General features: G+C 38.9%; 1 protein-coding gene across 1 annotated transcript in view; it reads left to right on the plus strand.

Annotated features, from left to right (window-relative positions):
• The window catches only part of negr1 (neuronal growth regulator 1), a 434,855-nt gene that overhangs the window by 229,980 nt on the left and 183,584 nt on the right, over window positions 1-21,291 (plus strand). The gene's annotated exons all lie outside the window — the stretch shown is intronic.

The raw sequence follows: 21,291 nt of genomic DNA on the forward strand, positions 1-21,291 counted from the left end.
GAGGAATGGCCAAGTAAGTGAAAGCTGGATCCTGAGAAATAGCTCTTTGCCCAGGGGTGCAGGCACTCTGTGAGTGAGACTGAGACAAACACACACACTCTGAAAAGCACGGGCATGTAGAAATGAAAACTGAAACCAGGGTATTCAAAAATACAAAAACAATATATGCTAAAAATGTGAAATAAAAAATGAAAGGTGATCAAAATACATACACAGCATGTCAGGCAATCTCTGTGGACAGAAAGACATTTTCATACAATATTTCACTTAACATTTTTGAAATATTAGCTTTGTTCCTTCCATCAGGAACACTTTACTTAATTAAAACAACATTTGGGATACTAGATTTCATATGCACTGAGTATAGAAGCCCACAAACAAGGCATTCATCCCTTTGAGTGTTTACTGACCTTTTATAGGCCATAAGTCAGCATGGGTTCCTTAAGGAAAAATCTTGCCTGACAAATTTGCTGAAATTCTTTGAGGAAATAACAGGCAGGATAGACAAAAGAGTATCAGTGGATGTTGTTTACTTGGATTTTCAGAAAACCTTTGACAAGTTACCACACATAAAGCTGCTAAACAAGATAAGAGCCCATGGTATTACAAGAAAGATACTAACATAGAAAGAAGATTGCTGCCTGGCTTGCTGAATTCCTCCAGCATTTTGTGTGTGTGTTGCATGGATAGAAGATTGGCAGAAGGCAAAGAGTGGGAATAAAAGCAGTCTTTTCTGGTTTGCTGCCAGTGACTAGTGGTCTTCCACAGGGGTTGCCATTGGGATGACTTCTTTTTATGTTGTATGCCAATGATTTGGTTGATGGAACTGATGGCTTTATGGCCATGTTTGCGGAGATTACAGAAATAGGTGGAAGTCCTGGTAGTGTTAAGGAAGCAGGGAGGCTGCAGAAGGATTTAGATGGATTAGGAGAAGGAGCAAAGAAGTGTCAGATCAAATAAAGTGTAGGGAAGTGTATGGTCATGGACTTTGGTAGAAGGAATAAAAGATGTAGACTGTTTTCTAAACAGAGAGAAAATTCAGAAATCGGAAGTGCAGAGGAACTTAGGAGACCTTGTGTAGAATTCCTGAAAGGTTAACTTGCAGGTTGTCATTTTAAAAGAAGGCAAATGCAATGATAGCATTCATTTCAAGAGGACTAGAATTTAATAGCAAGGATGTTATGCCAAGGCTCTACAAGACATTAGTCAGATTGCACTTGGAGTATTGTGAACAGTTTTGGACCCCTTATCGAGAATGGATGTGTTGTCATTGGAGAGGGTCTACAGGAGGTTCATGAAAATGATCCCAGGGATGAAATGGTTGATATATGAGCATTTAATGGCTCTGGGCCTGTACTCACTGGAGTTTAGAAGATGGAGGGGGAACTTAATAAATATTGAAAGGCCTATATAGAGTGAACATGGAGAGGATATTTCCTATAGTAGGGGAGACTAAGACCAGAGGGCGTAGCCTCAGAATAAAAGGATATTCCTTTAGAACATTAGAACAGAGATGAGGAGAATTTCTTCAGCCAGAGGGTGATGAATCACTGGACTTCATTGCCACAGGTATCTGTGGAGGCCAAATCATTCAGTATATTTAAAGCAGAGGTTGATAGTTTCTTGATTAATCAAGGCATTAGTAAAGGTTACAGGTACAAAGTAGGAGAATGATGTTGAAAGGGTTAATAAATCAGCCTGATGAAATGGTGGAGCAGACTCAATGGGCCAAATGGCCTTATTGTTCTCTTATGGATTATTGTTCCATGGTTCTGCGATTAAGTCTGATCTGTGTTTAACTCTGAAATGGTTGTGCAATGCTTGATACCCTTACATAGCAAAGTCTGTTAATTTGTGTATTTGTATTTTCAGTTGATACAGACTCAGCTCAATTGTGTGAGCACTTGCGTTCCAGCTTTCTGCCAACCCATTTGTGAAATGTCCTCAAATTCATTCCTAATTGCTGAGCTGTAGTTTAAAATTGTGCACATTTCTCTCCCTTGGTTCTACCAGAAGTATTTTTTCTATATATCCTTTATTGAACTCATAACGTCATGCATGCAAGTTAGATACCCTTGATCTAGTAAACATGAAGGGATATAAAACAAATTAATGCAATCTGTTTTCATATTGTCTGACCTTAAAGTAGTAAATTATGTCAGTGAATCTACATCCCATTCCTTCTCAGTCAATACTGCTTTCCCAAGGTCCAGTCCTTATTAGGCAGATTTAGTCCTTACGGCCAAATGATACAACGCTATCCTGACTTTCAATTTCAGCTCTTTATCAACAAAGGTCAATGTTTTATTCAGATTTTCTTTTTCATTATGCAACCATGCTCTAGATTTCATTCTCTCGATCTGTCTCTCTCATTCTCACACTCACTCTCTTCTTCACAGCCCCTAATTTGTCTCTACTAAGTCAAAGTCAAGTTTATTCTCATATTGTACAAGTACCTATATGCACCAGTGCAATGAAGAACTTGCTTGCAGCAGGATCACAGGCAAATAGCATTAGAGGCAAAACATTCACAAGGGAAAAATAAATTAAATGTAAGTTATAACAAAATTGCAGAATAATTAATTAGAACAAGAATGTAATTCATTGTTGAGCAAGATGGCCAAAGTAGTGAAAGTGTTCACAATAAATTGCATCTAATTTTTTATTCCATGAATTGATGAGTATTTCATAAATTTTAGCTGTCGTCCTTGTCTTTGCATTGTTAGTAAATGTTGCCTTACATCTTCCCAAGTTCAAATAATTTACCAATATTTTTGTTCTGCCTAGACTCATCCTTTCCAGTTATTCTCCTAACTCAGCAATATCCATTTTCCTTGAGTGCTTGTTTCTCTTTTACTACCTTACTACCCTTGCTTCTTTATTTCTCTTATATGTCTGCATCTTTGTAACAATTCTCTTGAGGTTCTGTTTGAATGCCTTCTGAAAATGTGTGTGCATTACTGATCTCCATTATCTATTCAGTTGGTCACTTCTACAAATAAAGGCCATTACATTTGTCAAGCACAATTTCCATTTTAACTAATTCGTGCTGGCTATTCTTGATTCGTCTACGCATTTTTGAATGCTCACTAATTTACCTTGAATTATGGATTCTAAAACATTTCCAATAACTGACATTAGGCTTCTATATTAATCAAAGGACATATTTGCTAATTTCTGATCTCAGGGTACAATCTGCGTATTTGAGACAGTATTTGCTATTTCCCAAAGGACAACTTTCAGTAACTTCTATTATGGTAAATTGATCATGTCTGTTTTTCATAAGCAATTACATTTTCATATCTTTCCACTGTAGAGCAAAGTCACAAGAAGGTGAATGTTCAGATAACTTCCGTAGTCCGCAGCACAATGATGTGCCCCCTGTATTCACTGCCAAAGATGCCGTGAAGTCCAACCAGGGGTTTTAGGGCCAGGAGTGTGCGGGAGCCATTCAATGCAAGAAAACATTTTATTTTTCCAACTGGCTGGAGTGCCCAAGGACATCTCCAACGTGTCACTGCTGCAGTCAGAGGTTCCCACCTGCTTTAAAAGATGATGATGATGATGTCGACTCAGGATTGAGAGGCCAGCATCGGGCATTTTCATGCCTTACAAGGCGCGGAACGAAAGACTGTGTGGCGCACCACCCCTCACACAGACATTTCGCAGTATTTTTCTTTATTTTACGAGGTCAAGTTGTGAGCTCAACACTCAACCCAGCACGGATGGAAAGCGTACTTGGGAACAGCCCGACTGGATTCGAACCCAGGAACCTCCATTCCAGTGTCCGGCGCTGATGTCACTGTGCCACCAGCCGACCTAAAATATGCTTCAAAAGAGCATCAATCATACCATTGCCCAAGAAGAGCAAGGTGAGCTGCCTCAAGGGGTTGGTCATGGTTCAAATTAACACCTGCTTAAGCAAGGATGTGGACTTGTTGCAATTTACTACCACCACAACCGGCTTACAGCAGACACAACCTCACCGACTCTTCACTTGGCCTTGAACCACCCAAACAACAGCAATACTTAACATCAGTCCCAACTCAGAGTTCAACACCATCAGTACTAATCAACAAGCCACAGAACCTGGTCCCCTCTACCTCCTTTAATTTCCTCATCAGGAGACCACAGTCAGAGCAAATTGATAACAATATCTCCTCCTTGCTGACAAGCAACACAGGTACACAAGGATGCACACTTAGCCCACTGCTCTACTCTCTCTACACTCAAACACCATCTAGAAATATGCTGATGACACCACTGTTGTTTGCAGAGTCTCATTTGGCAATAAGGAGACGAGTGGAGTGAGATAGATCAGCTGATTGAATGATGACACAACAACCTTGAACTCTATAATCACCAAAAAGAAATTGATCGTTAACTTCAGAAAGGCTAAATTGGAAAATACACCCCCTGTCCTCAACGAAGGGGTCAACATCTCAGAGGTTCCATCCTGGAGTCAACATATTAGTGCAACCACAAAGGCACACCAGTAGCTATATTTTCATTAGGAGTTTGGTAAGTAATCAAGGACTCTAGCAAATTTCTACTAATGAAATGTAGAGAACATTCTGACTGGTTGCATCACCATGTGGTATAGAGGCTCCAATGCACAGAATGGAAAGAGACTACAGTGAGTTGTAAAGTCAGCCAGCACCATTACGGACACAAGCCTTCCACCATCAAGGACATATTCAAAAGTCAGTGTCTCAAGAAGGTGATATTCATCATTAAGGAACCTCACCATTCAGGACCTGCCCTCTTTTCATTGCTACCATCAGGGAGGAAGTACAGGAACATGAAGACTCCCACAATGTTATAGAAACAACTTCTTCCCCCTCTGCCATTAGATTTTTGAATGGTCCATTAACAATTCCTCACTGTTCCTCTTCTATCTTATATATTTATTTTAGAACATAGAATAGTACAGCACATTACAGGCCCTTTGGTCCACAATGTTGTGCTGACCCTCAAACCCTACCTCCCATATAACCCCCTCCCTTAAATTCCTCCATATACCTGTCTAGTAGTCTCTTAAACTTCACTAGTGTATCTGCCTCCACCACTGATTCAGGCAGTGCATTCCGCAAACCAACCACTCTGAGTGAAAAACCTTCCTCTAATATCCTCCTCGAACTTCCCTTCCCTTACCTTAAAGCCATGTCCTCTTATATTGAGCAGTGCTGCCCTGGGGAAGAGGTGCTGGCTGTCCACTCTGTCTATTCCTCTTAATATCTTGTACACCTCTATCATGTCTCCTCTCATCCTCCTCCTCTCCAGAGAGTAAAGCCCTAGTTCCCTTAATTTGATCATAATGCATATTCTCTAAACCAGGCAGCATCCTGGTAAATCTCCTCTGTACCCTTTCCAATGCTTCCACATCCTTCCTATACTGAGGCGACCAGAACTGGACACAGTACTCCAAGTGTGGCCTAACTAGAGTTTTATAGAGCTGCATCATTACATCGCGTGTCTTAAACTCTATCCCTCAACTTATGAAAGCTAACACCCCATAAGCTTTCTTAACTATCCTATCTACCTGTGAGACAACTTCGAGGGATCTTAAATTTTAATTGTAACTTTAGTCATTTTTTTTTTAAATGTCTTGTACAGTACTACTACCACAAAACAAATTTCATGACATGTCAATGATAAGAAGCCCGATTCTGAACTACATCTCCTCTCAAGTGATGAATTGGTGCTTGTCCATATTAAACAGCACTGTAATTAACATGATTACAGAATGTCATATGGGTTTGCAAACCTTTAGTGTTCACCACCAAAGCCTGACAAGGTAGCCCCACCACTGCTCTATCTGTCCAAATCCTGAAGAATATAGCTGTTGGAATGGGTCTACAGCAGTTAATAAACAAAGCAAAGCAACAGGGATTGTGAATTGTTAATAGTGTTGGGTAATTAAATAGGTAACAGGAGGAAGAGACATTCTCATCATCAGTGAGCAGGGGTGCAGCACACAAGTGCTAAAGACAAGACTGAAACAATCACAGTCAGGTCCATTCAAAAGTGTTAAGTGGATGATTCATCTCAGTTCTCAGCTTCCTCTACTAAAGCCATTACTTAACCAATTCAATCCAATCCACATCATATTAGGAAAGAGTAATGACTACAGCAAAGACCACACACCAGACGGCATCCAGCAGTTATACTAAGATCATGAGTTCAAGAACCAGCTGCATCCGTAGCTATGCCATTCCAGTACAGTTAGAGCACTGGTTCTACACAATTACTCAGATATATCTCGTACACAAAAACAACTAATCAGTTAGTTAACATCCAATCAGTGTTCTGTCAGTCATCAGTGAAGGAGGGTAATAACAATACACACAAAATGCTGGAGGAACTCAGTAGGTCGGGCAGCATTTATTGGAAGGAAGGTGCTGCCAACAGTGTATTAAGCAGTGCTTACTCTCCAATTAATTGCTCACCAATCCCCAGTCTGAGATTTACCAGGCAGCAATCTCATCTCCAGGCCTTAAAGATGGGGTCATCTTAAAATCATTTATTAACATTCTTTAATTTTAAAAGTTGAGTCCTTGTCCTATCCAAGGCAATTAGATAAAATACAATAGCCAAAATGCTAGACTTAAAGGAAGAGAAAGATTGAACAGTGCAAATAGTAATGAACAGTTAGCTTTCATCACTCTGTCAGCTTGTTAGGCACCGTTTATTGATGAGTGTTTATCATTTATTATGTGCCACATGAGACTGCTGTTAGGTAGATATGCAGTAACAAGAGTAACACTGGTCTCTCCAGAGCTAATTGATTGTTATTACTTCCTCAAAATGCTAATGATTCCAATTTCCAAATCAGAATTCCTAACTGATGAATTTGTTAACTTGCGCATCATTAGGAAAAAAATATGCTTTTAACATTTTTTTACAGATGTAGGCTTCTTTTTATTTCATATAAATAAAAAATTGAGAAAAAATTTGTGTAATATCAATTGAGAATTATTCAGAATGGAACTGAAGAACCCCTTAAATTTTAAAGAAACAGATCTCCCAGCTTCTATTATTTTTACTTCATGAGTTTGGTAGTTTAAATCATGCTTAACAGCAGTGTCTTCTTTCAAAAGAAATTGGAGATTCTGGTCCACACACACAATGTGCAGGAGGAACTCAGCAGATCAGGCAGCATGTATGGAGAGAAATGAACTGCCAGCGTTTTAGGTCAAGACCCTTCGTCAGTCCAGATGATGGTTCTTAGCCCAAAGCAACAGCTCTTTGTTTCCCTCCGTGGATGCTACCTGACCTGCTGAGTTCCTCCAGCAGTTTGTGTGTGTTGCTGAATATTTGCAGTATCTGCAGATTCTCTTGGGTTTGATTTGAAAGTTTTGTTCTGTTGCAACAGAACCAGTCACTATTAGCAAGTAGCCATAGTGGCTATTTTAACCTTCTGATCTGAGCTTAAGAGAAATTAATTTGAATCATAGTGTCATGCAGCACAGAAACAGATTCTTCAGTCCAACATGTCAATGCCAACCATGCTAATTAGCATTTGGCCTACATCCCACTAAACTAGCAATTCAAATGTCTGTTCACTTGCCTCTTACATATTATGAGAGTATCTTCCTCCAATACCATCTCAGTCAGTGCTTTCCAGATTTAACCCACCCTCCTGATAAAAACATTCTTACTTAGATTCACTCTAAGTCCTCTAGATCTTCTGTACTTCTCAGCTTAAACCTATTTCCTCTGATCTTAGATTCCTCTGACCCATGGGGGAAAAAAATTAACACTCCTTCCTTTCAATACCTCTCATAACTCTGTGTACCTTTACCATGAACCACCCCCACCATTGCAAAGATAACCCACCTTTTCAATCTCTCCTCATAACTGAAACTTTCCATCAAAAGCAACATTCCAGTGAATCTCCTTTGCACTCTTTCCAGTGTTATCACATTAGTCTTATAGTTTGACGATCAGAACTGCACACAATATTTTTATAATGTTGTACTGACTACCATGCTCTTAAATCTAATGTCCATGCTGATAACATGAAGCATCCTAAATACCATCTTCACCACCCCAGCTACCCTTGCTGCAACTTCCAAGGTCTTTGAATTTGAACACCTAAGGTTCACTTTTTTCTCAATGTTTCATTGAGACCTACCATTCATGTTTATTTGTGTCTTATTAGACTCCACAAAATGTATCATTTCACAACCATCAGGATTTAATTCCATCTGCTGTTGCTCTGCCCAATTTACCAGCTGTTTAATCTCATTCTGTTGCCTAAGACTACCTGCCTCATTATCAACACCACTAATTTATGTGTCATCTTGAACTTACTAATTATACTCCTACATCCACATGTAAATTATTAATGCATTTACCAAACATCAGTGATCCCAGCACCGATCTGTACATGCACCACTGCTAACAGGCTTCCAATCACAAAGGCAACCTTCTGTTTCCTATTACCAAGCCAATTCTGGATCAAATTTCCAACTGGCATTGGATCATATGAGATCTAACCTTTCAGACAAGCCATCCATATATGATTTTGTCAGAAACCTTACTGAAATCTTGGTTAACCATCTAACCATATGGCTGTCATCAGTATAGTGAGTTACTTCTTCAGAAAATTTCAATTAAAAAACCACATTGGATCTTAAACCTAAGTCAACCTTTGTCTTTCTAAGCGTAGATTAATCTTATCCTTCAAAATGTTTTAAAATAGTTTCCCCACCACTGTTGTTAGGCACACAGGTTTGTAATCACTTGGCTCATCCCTGCTGTCCCTCGTGAATAAAGGTGTCAGTTTGTCATCTTTTAATCATCTGGTACATTATCTGTGGTAGCACCTTATCTATGGTCAGGGAAGGGTTACGTATCTTTATTGTGACCCCAACAATCTCCTTCTTTGCATCCCACAGCAACCTGGTACATCTCATCTGTTCCTGAGGATTTATTTGGCATAAGAAGGATAAGGCATTTAATATATCCTCCTTTATAATCTTAACATGTCCTAAAATTTACTGTTTCAACAGAAATCCCCAGCTAAACGTTTTGCTTCTTGATAATACAGATGAAAAGTATTAATTTAGGACCTTGCCCACATCATCTGCCTTACTCTCTGATGGGTCCAACTTTTTCTGTGATTACCTCTTGATTGTAACCTGCTTATAAAGAGGCATGGGATTTCTTTCATCTTCTTTACCAGTGATATTTTTGTGACACCTCTTTGCCCTCCTGATTTCTAAATATTACCATCTGTTGTCAATATTCCTGAAAACCCGCTCTAGTTTTTAGTTCTCTGTTCTTGCCTGTTTTGTCCTTTAGCAAATCCTCAAATGTTTCATGATATACAGACTTCCACTGATTTGCCGTCCTCACTTGTCACCTTTACAAGCTGAGCTTGAATCTGAATGCTGAAGAAGATTAACTCTCTTGGGGTTAGAGGATGTAACCTCTAATGTGTGTGAGAGAGAGAGGAAGGACTGGGGTTTGTTCTGCTGTTGTTGTTTTGTTGCTTCTTGTGTTCTGTATTGTTCTGCTGAGTACTATGGACATTATATATTGGTGCCAGAATGTATGGCAACACTTGTGGGCTGCTGCGAGCACACTCTCGAGTGTGTTTGTTGTTAACGCAAATGACACATTTCACTGTTTCAAAGTTCACATGATTTTCCAAAGCAAAAAGGCTGATCAACAACTCCACCTGCTAACTTCCCCTGAACACCCGCACCACAACTAATTTATCATTTTCTATCCTAACCGTCTTATCTACAGTCACTTCTGTGCCGAGCATCATTTTATGGACATACAATCAACCTATGTACATAAGCTAGTTAATGTACATTTTTATATGTATTCTATTTTATAATTTATTGCATTTTTTATGTCTTTTTTGCTGCATCGGATCCAGAGTAACTATTATTTTGTTCTTCTTTAAACTTGTGTACTGGAAATGACATTGAGCAATCTTGAATCTCAGAAGCATACATTGCTACTAAATATTCACTCATTTCACTTTTAAAAGACTGCCACTTCCCAGAAGTAAATTAACCTACAAGTAGCTGATCCCAATATACATTTGCCAAGTAGAGACTGATGATATTAAGATCAGACTTCCCCCAATTCAGACACCTAATTACCAACTACTCTTATCACTTTCTATAGCTACTTAACTTAGAGTTAGAGTCACTATACTAAAGTGCTCACTCACTGACACTTTATCCATTGCCTGGCTTCATTCAACAGGATCGGGTCTAATAATGTCCCATTCTTAGCTGAAGTATCAAAGTAGTGGCACAGTAAACTCTGCTTGAATGTACTTAAAAGTTTCACTTCATCTACTTATTTCAAATTTATTTGACCCCTGTTAATATTGACAAAGTTGACATTCTCTGCACTATAACCCCATTCCTTTTGCAGCTCTCTGTGATTTTCCTGTATATTTGCTTCTTAATCTTAATTGAGACTGAGCTCTACCCTCAGACCTCATTTGAAGAGCCCTCATTTTCCCTCATACCGCATGGTGCTTTCCTTCATCAATAATGCAAAGCCCACTCCACTTTTACACCCTCCCACACACCCACAGCTCCTATACCATGGTTTAGGATTGAGCTTCCTCGCCCAAAGCCTAGCATGCATTAAAGCCATGATGCCGGATTCCAGGAGGAGGAAGATGAGCAAGGTTAGTCTTCTGCATTCACCAAGGTGAATCTGCAAATTGTGATTCTAGACTCTCACCAGTGAGCACCACTATGCTTGTTCTAACACCTCATCTTTTTGAAGGTAATGACGAATTCACAAACATTAAATTAAATTTCAACTCTTTTCTTTATAGCTCAGTAACATGCTTATGAAGCCACTATGCAACATTTTGATTTTGAACAAGAATTTTCAGTGATAGGTGTTTATCTAATCACTACATAAACCTTCATCTATTGGCTTCCTATGAATTTGAGATCCTTTCAAGTAGTAATCGTATTTTCAGTCATCGCTGCTGTGGATAAATGTAGCGAAGGTATAAAATTTAATTTGTGGGCAGAGAATAACCTGCTCCCTACTGAGATTCCACTTAAAAAATCCTTCTTAAAGATTTCTAAATCCAGAGTAGAAATATGAATCGGCAGCATGACTATAAGATAAACAACTCACAGTTTGCATCAAGAACCTGTCTGATCACAGGAATGTAGGGAATAATCAGTTCTGCACAAGGACTGATTGAACTTTTACAAAAGCAGCAGAAATTATCTCAGGAAAGTAAGGAGAAAATCTTTTCCCCTGCATACCCAACCCACGTTGCCTGAAGTGCTTCAGTTCTCAGGTCCAGCAGCTGGGAGTTTCTACTGTTCCTTTCTGAGGGCAATGTATCATGCTGAAATAAAAGTTCACAAGCCCTTTATCACCTCATTCAAGTGATCTCTTTTTATGTGTCAGTTTACTCCAGTGAGACTTGGCAAGTTACTCAACTGGGGGATGTCACATGTGCTATCTTGTCCAATATGTGATGCCTTATCCAACATGTGTCATTTCTAATAGGTAGTAATCAAGAGCAGAAACCCAACTCATTCATCCAAAGGAGTCAAAGCAATTTGTCGCACTCCAGCAGCAATCATTCCATCTGAAATCTGATAAGGCTAGACCAGAGGTAAATCCTTCAATTTTTCTAGGATGCAATCATTTCATGCTAGGTCAAGTAATGTGTTTATCTAGTAGCCCTACTGGGGAGGAAACTGAAGTGTACTTCTGTAAAGCAGAAGTGGTTTTCAAATGCGGAATTAAAAAAAAACTATAATTGTCTTCAATAATAATGAGTTGCCCAATAAAGAGGAGAAAGAATTTTGACAGAATGTGCTAAATGAAAAAATATTAGTTCCCAAAAGAAAAGTATACATAAAAGAATGAAAAATAAAGAGATTATGAACGAGAGACAGCATTGATCTAATATGCATTGTAATATCCCAATTAGGAAAGCATCCATACTGTAGTGCATTTGACATTACCATGTCTACTTTAATTACTGCAGTAATTGCACTGTTAAAAAGAGATAAGTATGCATTTCATCCAGCTGCAATTTAAAAAGGTTTGGTGCAGGGTTCAAAGAATAAAAATCATTACAAATGAAGCTGCAAATACTTAATTTGCCCACTTTATGTTGAGCAATTTTACAGTATAAGAGTACAAAGAAAAATAATTCATGCACAGTTAATTTAATACTCTGAAACTCCTAATGAAACACATATTCCACCGAAATCCTGCTGACTATAAACTGAAATGAATCAATTATATTGAGTTTAATGCAGTCCACATATAATAGTAAAAAGAGAATTTGTTTTTTAGTCATCTTAGCAATGGAAGCTAATATACCTTAGTAACTTTCTTTTGCATTCTTGTAATTTATTCTCCTTTCAAAGAGAAATCTTTATCCCAGCTCTGTACTCAAATAGCTGCCCTGAATAACTGCAGAAAGTATTGGTTTCTGTGTTTCACAGGTAAAGGAAGCACTTAAGGAGTCAACAGAAAGATTTAGAAACTGAAAAAATAGGAACAGGAGGAGGTCATTTGGGCCTTCACCATTCCACATAATGATGGCTGATCATCCATTTCAGTACCCTGTCCCTGCTTTTCCTCCAGAGCCTTTCATCTCTTTGGCATTAAGAAACATATCTCATTTCTTCTTGAATATATTTGATGTCTTGATCTCTGCAGCTTTATTTGATGAATTATTCCATCTCCTGGGTGAAGAAATGCCCAACATTCTGTGGCTGTGATTCCTGCTTCTAGACTCTTCAGCTATCAGGAATACCTGCTCTGTGACTGGTCTGTTGTAAGTTCCCAGCTATGCCTGCCTTTTTGTCGGCTACGTGGAACAGTCTAATTAAATTGCTGCCCTATTCCTGGTATGTGTAATTCTGTTTGAATCGTATGGATTTCTGTGGATCCCCTCTCACATTCGGGGACCCATGTGCCACCTAGGCACTAAGGGTTCAGACAACGACCCTCTCACACTCCAGAGAATATAGCCTGGTCCTCCCCAATAACTCCTCACCTCTTCGCCCTGCTAGCCCAGCTACAGAAGGATATTCTTGCTCCGCTACCGAAATCCTCTTGCACTGAAGACAAACATAACTGTTTGCTGCAGCTGAATGCTTCTCTCAGTGACTGATGAAAAGAGGTATGCTTTCCTGTTTTCAGAGATAAATTGAATAAACTAATATTAATTTGCATTAAACAGCACCTGCCATGCATTTAATGAATAACTCAACTTTTCTAAATTGTATTGGAGCCTAACTGTACCCATTTCCGCCCTCACCCCACTGCCCCTAGCTTTGTGTAATTTGGAAACATAGAAATATTGCTTTTAGTTACCTCAACCAAATCACTGACATACGATATATTGTAAATAGCTGTGGCCTGATCATGGATTCCTGTGGCACTTCTGATCACTGCCTGCTGCTCAAGAAAGGACTATTTATTCCTGGTTCCTTCAAGCTCCAATATTGTTCAGGGCAGTGATTATGTATCTTAAAGAGTTCACATTGCTTCAATTCTACTCATCAGCAACTATGAAAAGGCCAACTTCATCCCTCATAGTTCGTTCTCACCTCCTGGTCATTAATGTAAATCATAAACAATTCAGGGCCAGGAGCCAATCCCTGTAGAACTCCCATTAGTTACATCCTTCCAGCTTGAAAAGAACCAATTTATTTCAAATCTGTTTTCTGTGACAGTTTTCAGTCCATGGTAACACACTTGCTCAAATATTTTGGGCTGTTAATTTATTGTCAAGTCTCTTTTGGGAAACTATATCTACTCATTGGGAGTAGACATTTACTGTTTCCTCCATGTTATTTGAAATTATCCATCTGTTATCTTTGGATTATTTGCTGTGTTCTCCACTGAAAAGTTCTTTAACATTTCAGCCATATCCTTGCCTCTTGTCGTTAATTCACTAACTTCATTTGCTGAAGGACCATACTTACTTACTTCTTCCTAGTTATGATGGACACAGAAAGGGGAATGTGCACAGTCCTTTACCAGGGTTGGGATTCAAGAACTAGTTCTAGGGTGAGAGGGAGAGATTTGAGAGGTAGTTGAGAAGCAACCCTTTCAACCAGCGGTGTCATGGAGAATGAGCTGCCAGAGGAAGTAGTTGAGACAAGTACATTAACAACATTTAAAAGACACCTGGACAGGTACATGGATAAGAAAGGTTTAGAAGGATATAGGCCAAATGTGGACAAATGAGACTTTGGTCAGTGAAGTGCCTGTTTCCATGCCATGTGATAATTCCATAGACCTGTTTTGTTGAATTCTAATACCTTTCCAATCATCTCAAAGCTTGCTGCATTTTCCACAATTCTATAAGCCCATCCTTTGATTTAATACTTCCTCTTGTCAGTCACTTTTCATTTTTTGTGCCTCCAGTTTCTTTTCAACTAAAACATTTTATTTTGCCTTACATGTCCAAGATCATGGTTCTAATCTTATTCTCCTAAACAACCACGGTCAACTCTCTGCTCTTGTTTTTGTGGTTTCCTTTGTTCAGATCAAAGACCGTAGCTTTCCACTGGATTGGTCAACGTAACAGTATGTTCATTCTTTCTCAGAGGCTCCTTGACAACAAGACCATCAATCAGCCCTTTCACATTGCACAAAATAAGACCCAAGATAGCATTTCCAGTAATGTAAAAAAATGAACAGAAAATGCTGGGAACACTTAGCAGACAGGCAGCATCCATGGAAAGAAAGACAATTACATTTTCAAGTTGAAACTCCTTCTGCAGAACTTATCCCCAGTTAGTTCCCCATAGCATTTGATCCAGAAAAAAATTATCTTATATACATTCCATTAATGCATCTCTCTCATTATTGTAACATTTGGTAATCTCAGAAAAGGCTGTTTGCAGATCAAGATCTCAGTACCAGCAGGTCAATCCACAGCCGTGAGCTCTGTTTCTCTGATATGCTTGTGAATATCAGCTAGGTTCAGCAAGTGACCCAAAGTGCTGGGTTAGTGCCACCAATGCTGCCTCTATGAAATCCTCCAACTCCGCTGGCTAGTATCCTATTCCAGTCCAACATCCCCAAACATTAATACTTGACATGTCGACAATCCCCTTGTCTCTACAGGTTCTACTTGACCCACTGAGTTCTTCCGGAAGTTTGTTTTTTTGCTTCAGATTCCAGCATGTGCCATCTCTTGTATCTCCACCCCAGACATCAATTACCTTAAATTAGCTCCAGTTGGAGATCCCCAAAACAGACACAATTCCAATCTCGATCACAATAAGGAACAGGTTACTGAGAAAAAGATTTAAGGATGTTACCAATATCTTTGAGATGGTGCAATATCTCCACTGACTCCTGGAGCTTCAAGCCCATGCTTGTTCAAAGTGGAGACTGAGCACTGGAATTGCACTGAGAGTCCTGCAATTGAGCTTCAGTGGCAAACGGAGGCTCTGCAAATATGACAGGAGGAGTGTACCAACTCCCAATCTACTCAGTCACCCACTCTGCCAAGTGCCATCCATCTCACCAGTGGCAACGTCTGCACATTGGCTTATCTCAGAACCCACTGTACAGGAAAGGAAGCAAGTTTTACTCAGTCTTAAGGGAGTGTCTAAGAAGAAAAGATCTTAACAAGCTACTTAATGAAATCCAGCAGTGATTGGATTCACTGCTTTCCTAACCTTGAACAAGTGCACACATAATGTGAATGAGCACAAGGGACTTTCAGAAAGAGCACAGGTCAACTGAAATTGCTCCCATTTATAGTGATATCAGTGATTATGGTATTAAAGTATTATTAGTGATAATAAATCAAGTTCTGATTAAACCCCACTAATGAGGAAATTCTCAGAAATCTGTATACAAGGCACATGTAAAAGTTATGCAGTCTTGGCACCAAGACAAATTGGCAAGGGTAACTTGCAACATGCAGGTAGAGTAGGGCTGCGCAATAGCCTCTTGAACATGTTCAAAACCATATGTAGCTTCTCCCTAAATCAGTGTGTCCTTCATGAAACCTGTGTTCAGTCACTATTGGATTTCCCAAGCATCATTGGATATGGGTATATTAATGCCGGATTGGTTCCAACCAGCCTGTCAGTGCTAAGTGCACAAATAATGGTTTTGGTTGGGTGGGCTGGTTAATGGAAAGTGGAGTACAACCTTGATCAAATGGAAAATTCCATATGAAAAATTACAGAGAAATAGAAAAAGAATAGTTGCCATGCACGAAGACAAAAGGTTAAGGGTCCCCAAAGAGATGTTGTGAAGATCTATAGTACTGTGCAAAAGCTCTCAGCACATATATACAGCTAGGGTGCCTAAGACCTTTGCACAGTACTGCATTTGTCAACATGGAGTGGAGAGCAAGTTTGTAGATCTGGCAAGAGTAAAAGATGTTGGGAATGGTGAAGGTAGAGTACCGCGGGAGGGGTGTGGGACAGGTGGCAGAGAAGAAGTGCCAGGGGCAGGGATTGGTGCAGGTGCAGACACACCCAGCCCTGACACACCAGGCAAGCGGTCATTTGATTCCTAATAATTGGTCTATTGATCATTACAGAATGGCTCTCTGGTGCTCCCTGCCCTCTGCTCTCCCCTTTTCCCAACCATGATTTCCTTCTCCCTGCTCCCTTTCCACTCTCAATCCTCAATAGAAACCCTTATCAGAATCAGGTTTGTCATCATTCACATACATCATGATTTTTTTAACTGCAGCAGTACAGTATAATACATAAAATTACTACAGTACTGTAAAGAAGTCTTCGGCACCCTATATAGATACCTAAAACAATTTCACAGTACTGTATATTTTAAATATGTACAGAATTTATCAATGAGTCAGGGACTAGTGCCTCAGGACAAGTACCACCAGGTTCAAGAACAGTTACTACCCCTTAACTACCAGCTCTCGAACAAAAGAGGATAATTACACTCATCTATTGAGATTGTTCCCACAACCAATTATTTCACTTTAAGGACTCTTTATCTTGTTATTTCATGCTCTTGTTATTTATTGCTATTTATTTATAGCTGCATTTTGAACAGTTTGTTGTCACCTACGCTCTTGCTCTTTCACTGATCCTGTTTACAGTTACAATTCTCTAGTTTTGCTGAGTATGCCCACAGGGGAGGGAATCTCAGGGTTGTATATAGTGACATTTAGGTACTCTGATAATAAATTTTACTTTGAACTTTGAGCATCTACGGAGAGAAAAACTGATTTTATGTTAATGTGCGATGATCTTTCATCATAGCTGAGAAATTTTAGACTTTAAGAGGATTCTAAAGTGCAGAGAAAGTGGAAGGGGAGGAAAGAATAAAAGGCTAGATTTGTAATGGGGTGGATGGCAGGGAAGATTACATAACTGAAGGTATAATAGTGGGAGATAAAAGAAGGTAGGGACTAGAATACATAAAAAGTAAAAGAGATCAGTTTAGAGATGATGTAAGCAGGAGATACACAATCATAATATGAAATTTCAGCGGGGAAATATTGTTGATGCTGGAAATCAGAAATAACAGCAAACATTTTGTTAATGCTTTTTGCCTGAAAATGCTGAATTGAACCCAGACGCTGAAATGTACTTCATCAGAAGCTGGGTTACTCTTCCTTGAGCTTATTTTGAGCTTCAGTGAAGCTGCGTAGGAGGGAGAGGAAAGAATCCTGACTAGGAGTGGGACAGTGAATTAAAGTAATAGATGACTGGAAGCAGAGTCACACTTGTGAGCTCATTGGAGGTGAAGCACAATCTAATTAGTGCTAAGTTAACCAACATCAAGAAGACATCTTCAGGGCTAGGGGTTTCACGGTACAGACATTTTAAAATATAATTTCAGATTTTTTAATAAAGGGATTCTGGCCATTAATTATAAAAACAAGGATGTGATGATGAAACTATGAAAGGTACTGATTAGCCACAGCTGGAGTTTGAACACCCCATTACAGAAAATATATTCAAGTACTGGAATTACAGAATAAATTCATTACAAACATATAAAAGATGAAAAAAATGCTTATGAAGGCAATAAAAGCCAGTAATTTGTGGTGCAGTTAAATTTTGGGATGACATCATAGATTCAAACAATTAAAAGACATATTATTAGATAAATTGTGAACGTTTATTTAAATTGGTGCGTGATAATGCCAATAATTTAGATGAGGAAAAACTTCTTCACACAGAGAGTGGTGAATCTGTGGAATTCTCTGCCACAGGAAACAGTTGAGGCCGGTTCATTGGCTATACTTAAGAGGAAGTTAGATATGGCCCTTGTGGCTAAAGGGATCGGGGGTATGGAGAGAAAGCAGGTACAGGGTTCTGAGTTGGATGATCAGCCATGATTATACTGAATGGCGGTGCAGGCTCGAAGGGCTGAATGGCCTACTCCTGCACCTATTTTCTATGTTTCTATGTAATGTAAGTGTTCAGTCTCCTCTAGTTGATGGAAGGTTGATGAAAGTTTTTTCATGCCAAGTGTTTTAGAAAATGTATTATTTCATTAGAACTAACTAGCTATGTAGGGACCCCCACACCCAGGCCATTGCTGCCATCATGAAGAAGTTACGGGAGCCTCAGGTTCAGGAACAGTTATTACCCCTCAACCATCAGGGTCTTGAATCAAAGAGGATAACTACATTCAGCTTTACACATGCCATCACTGAACTGTTCCCACAACATATAGATTCACTTTCAAGTATTCTTTATCTCATGTTCTTAATAGTTATTGCTTTTATTTTTTTTTGTTTTTGCACAGTTTATTGTCTTTTGCGCAGTGGTTGTTTGTCCGTCCTGTTGGGTGCAGTCTTTCACTGAGGCTTTTGTGTTTCTTGGATTTACTGTGTATGCTCACGAGAAAACGAATCTCAGGGTTGTATATGGTGCCATATATATACTTTGATAATATATTTACTTTGAACTTTGAGCCTTGAAGACAATCAACATTTAATGAAAAAGATGAACATTCAAAAAATAAATTACAAGAAAAGTACATAAGGGAAAATTGGGACAGTATATCAGACATTTGGCTCTATGCCCTGGTTCACTGTAGTGTTTCTATAATTGTATGGTGTTTCTCCTTTAATTGGGACTTCTATGCTCTGCCTGTAGTCCAAGATCAAATAACAATTCTGTAGGAATACTGCACATATTGTTTCTGCTCTTGTAAGTGTTGTCTCCAAGGTGCTTTCTTATTTTTGAAGGATTTTTGTTCTGTCTCTAGGATGTTAATGTGTGATTTTTTTAAAAGTTTTCTGTCCCATTTACTCATTGATCTCATTTATATTTAATGCATGCATTGGATAAGAACTTTCCTGCTAGCTATTGTTTGGGCATTATCAACTCCCTTAAGTTTAGTGAAGCACAGTAAACATACAAAGAAATAGTTATGTTAAACTGTTGTTCATTTTATATAGATTTTTGAATTGTGTTGCCTAGACCCATCCAAGATCCTAAAAGTAATGCATCTTCAAAACCTATTAAGCAAACTTGCATTTCTACTCATGTATAGATGTGTAATGTTTTACACAATCCTTTTTACCTCTTGCATCAAAACTTGAGCTGGCGGGCTGTATGCTGTCAGCTTAATGCATCTTTCTGGCATGGAGGACATTTTTGGACCATGTCTTTTAAAGTATTTCTACTTGAGTTTGAGGGAAAATTTTAATAGCTTCATTCAAACTCAGAGGATTTAATATTTTTAGTTATTTTAATCAGGAAAGTGGCTTGCAAGATCTTTAGATACCAACAATTATCTGATAAAGGTCAGCAATATTCAGATGTGGCTTAATGTTTCCTATTGAGAACTTTTTAGTGCTGTCTAGAATCATTGCACATGTGCAATATACTTTTGCTTTTATTAAATTAAGATTTAAGTGTTGTGTCTTTATACTCAGTTTGGTACTTATTGAAATGAGTAAGTTAGTAAGTTGTAATGTCAACATCTCAGACATTGATGAACCCATTCAAAATGCAGCATCTGTGATGGTCTACCTTCTGGATCGCAGTGGAGTATTAAGCTGAGATTTGCGCTTAAGCTTTAAACTCTGTGGTTGCAGGTCTGATGGACTTCAGTAAAACAGCAAAATGTTTGGTATACAAGTAAAGTGGTCTATATTATAAAACAGAATTAACAGACTATTTCATTATCTTGTTATAATCTGCTTTCCAGATGAAAGCTATTGATTCAGTGGCAGGGCCAAATTCTGTCTCAGTTCCTCATGAGACACAACAGGGACTGCATATTGTTTCAAAGTAAATTTATAATCAAAGTACATATGCGATGCCTATAAAAAAGTATTAACACCCCATACCCCTCCCCCTGAGGTTTTCATGTTTTATTGTTTTACAATATTGAATCACAGGGGATTTAATTTGGCTTTTTTGGCACTGATGAACTGAACAAGTCTCTTTTGTGTCAAAGTGAAAACAGATCTTTACAAAGTGATCTAAATTAATTACAAATTTAAAACACAAAATAATTAATTGCATAAGTATTCACCCCCTTTAGGTCAGTATTTGGTAGATGCACCTTTGGCAGCAATTACAGCCTTGAGTCTGTGTGAATAGGTCTCTAACAGCTTTGCACATCGGGACAATGCAATTTTTCCGCATTCTTCTTTACAAAACTGCTCAAGCTCTGTCAGATTGCGTGGGGATTGTGAGTAAACAGCCCTTTTCAAATCCAGCAACAAATTCTCAATTGGATTGAGGGCTGGATTCTGACTTGGCCTCTCCAGGGCATTAACCCAATTGTTTTTAAGCCATTCCTATGCAGCTTTGGCTTTATGCTTGGGGTCATTGTCTTGCTGGAAGGGTTCTCTTGCAGATTGCATCAGGTTTTCTTCCAGGATTTGTGGCCAAAAAGTTCAATTTTGGTTTCATCAGACTATAGAACCTTCTTCCACTGACTTAAGGGTCTCCCATATGCCTTCTGACAAACTCTATCTGAAATTTCAGGAGAGTTTTTTGCAACTCTCTTTTTGCAACTCTCTTTTTGCTTTCTTTTTGCCAATCTCCCATAAAGCTGCAACTGTTGAAACACCCCAGGCAACAGTTGTTGTATGCACAGTCTTCCTCATCTCAGCCACTGAAGCCTGAAACTCCTCCAGAGCTGTCACAGGTCTCTTGGTGGCCTCTATCACTAATCCTCTTCTTGCACGGTCACTCAGTTTTTGAGAATGGCCTGCTCTAGACAGACTTACAGCAGTGCCATATTCTTTCCATTTCTTGATGATTAACTTAACTCTACTCCAAGGGATATTCAGTGACTTGGAAAATCTCTTGTATCCATCTCCTGACTCATGCT

Source organism: Hemitrygon akajei, chromosome 12, assembly GCF_048418815.1.
Source record: "Hemitrygon akajei chromosome 12, sHemAka1.3, whole genome shotgun sequence".
Taxonomy (NCBI): domain Eukaryota; kingdom Metazoa; phylum Chordata; class Chondrichthyes; order Myliobatiformes; family Dasyatidae; genus Hemitrygon; species Hemitrygon akajei.